The following is a 2,876-nucleotide window of genomic DNA, read 5'->3' on the forward strand; positions in this document are numbered from 1 at the left end:
TTTAACCCAGGCTACGCCTATATAAATGGTGTGCATAGCTGACACAGTGCTGTTTCTGGCACATTGAAGGGTGGGATTCAATACAAGTGAATTGAATTCAATATGTGAGAGACTCTAAATCGCACATCCTCATTACTATGCTTTTGATATAACAACTGTTTTAAATTTCAGCATGATAAAACATGGCTATACAGCACTATTATCAATCTATTGCTATGCACTATTAGGAGGCATTAGTATACAGTTTGATCAAAGAGCATAGGCCCACTTACCACGACAAGGTTGCCTCTTCAAGTGGGGACCTACTCTAACTTTGGCGCGGCACTGTGCGGCGACTATCGTGCCCCCACACTGCTCCAGCAGGCAATGGGACCCAACAGCCACACAGCGCCCTCACTGTGCGGCAAAGCCACCTAAGCCCTGGGTCCCATCACTCCACCAGCACAGCACAAAAGCAGCTACGGCCACCGTCCAGCACCGCATAATGTGAACAGGTGCAAAGAGCTCACCTGTTCACAGCCTCTCAGGAACACCAACACCAAACCCTTTGCAGACTTCTGCTAGTTAAAAGCACCTGAGCCGAATGGGGAGGAGTGCTGATCAAGAAAGGGGGGGAAGGGGGAGAAGTCTATACAATGTATTCAATATGTGAGAGAGAATCTAAATCGCACATCCTCATTACTATGCTTTTGATATAACAACTGTTTTAAATTTCAGCATGATAAAACATGGCTATACAGAACTATTATCAATCTATTGCTATGCACTATAGCAATAGATTTCTCCAGCATGAAGGTCCAGTCCAGCCTATCATACACCATAAGTTTTAGACCATTGGCTGGGGAGATATGAATGCTCAAGCAAGGACTGTCAGTCCATATCTTTAAAAGGGAATTAGTGAGAAGGTCTTAGTCTGTACCATATATGGAACGGCTATCACCTTCTCACTTTTAGCTAAAAATACAGCAAGATTCTCACGGTAATATTGCAGGTAAAAATAGAGATATCTGCTCAATATTTTCACACAATGCAGAAGCAACCTAGGTCTCTGAACAGTTGTAGTTTCATAGCATTTGGACTTTGGGTTAAGAATATGTACTGGGTCAAATATGGGCTATTTTACATGGTCGTCTATGGGCTGCTTTTTCCATTGACATCAATAGAAAAATAGCCCCGGTTCTGATGTAAATTACTCATGGTCCAAATGGACTAGAGAAACAAAATTTCTCCAGCATGAAGGGCCAGTCCAGAGTCTGTAGTCTTTAGTTCCTTGGCCAACCGAGGACGGGAGACAAGGGGAACACACAGCAGTTCCAACAGAGGCAGGGCAACACTCTCCAAAGCATGGGACAGTTTTATGACACCCCGCCAGCACCCTCACCCTGATGCGCGGCCTAGTGTTACAAGGAGTGAAAATTTTTAAAAGATGGTGAAGGAGTACATAGCAGACAGTGTCAGCATCCTCAATGATCCCTCAGAGCCTTACAACTACTGGGTGTCCAAGCTGGACAGGTGGCACGAACTGGCGCTCTACGCCTTGGAGATGCTGGCCTGCCCTGCCACCAGCGTTTTGTCTGAGCGGGTATTTTGTGCTGCTGGTGGTATTATAACAGATAAGCGTATCCGCCTGTCAACTGAAAATGCTGACAGGTTGACTCTTATAAAAACAAACAAGGCCTGGATTTACCATGACTTCTCGACTCCACCAGAGGAAAGCTGATGAACATAAAGGCACTTTAAATGTATTGTTTATAATGTACTAAATACATTGTATTCCCATGCACCTCTTCCACCACAAATAAGGGTATATCGTTGAATCTTCCTTTTCTCATCCTCCTTCTTCTCTTCCATCATAACAACACATGCTTATTTATCACATATAATGCCCTCACATATATGCCCTTCGCATATAATGTTTTACAGGGTCAGCTCACCAGCATGCCCTCGCATATAATGTTTTACAGGGTCAGCTCACCAGCATGCCCTCGCATATAATGTTTTACAGGGTCAGCTCACCAGCAGGCCCTCGCATAAAATGTTTTACAGGGTCAGCTCACCAGCAGGTCCTCACATATAATGTTTACAGGGTCAGCTCACCAGCAGGCCTTCACCTACAATCTGTTACAGGGTTAGCTCACCTGAACGCCCTCGCATATAATGTTTTAGAGGGTCAGCTCACCAGAGGAAAGCTGATGAACATAAAGGCACTTTAAATGTATTGTATAGAATGTACTGAATATACTGTATTCCCATGCACCCCTTCCACCACAAATAAAGGTATATGGTTGAATCTTCCTTTTCTCATCTTCCTTCTCCTCTTCCATCATATCAACACATGCTTATTCGTCACATATAATGCCCTCGCATATATGCCCTTTGCATATAATGTTTTACAGGGTCAGCTCACCAGCAGGCCCTCACCTACAATGTTTTACAGGGTCAGCTCACCAGCAGGCCCGCACCTCAAATGTTTTACAGGTTCAGCTCACCTGAAGGCCAGGCCCGTCGCTAACAGACAGGCAAAACAAGCAATTGCTTGGGGCCCCGAGCTGGCCCGGGGCCCCAAACTTCTGTTGATTTTTTTTTTTTTATTTCCACACACACTACACACAGGCAGCCAGGCCCGAGCCGCGGACCGCCCGCCCACTACACTAGACTAGTGTAGTGGGCGGGACGCGGGTGGTCCGAGGCTCGGGCCTGGCTGGGGAGGAGTCAGGACTGGAGCAGGGCGCACGCAGGGCCGAACCGACACAGTGGCTGGGGAGGCTCCAACCAGGCCACTGAAAATTCAGAAGATCCGATAGTATATTCTAACCCCCAGGCGTTCCCATGGTGACGGGGACGCTTGCCTGGGGGTTAGAATATACCATCGGATC

The sequence above is a fragment of the Bufo bufo genome, chromosome 9 (assembly GCF_905171765.1).
Source record: "Bufo bufo chromosome 9, aBufBuf1.1, whole genome shotgun sequence".
NCBI classification, from domain to species: Eukaryota; Metazoa; Chordata; class Amphibia; order Anura; family Bufonidae; genus Bufo; species Bufo bufo.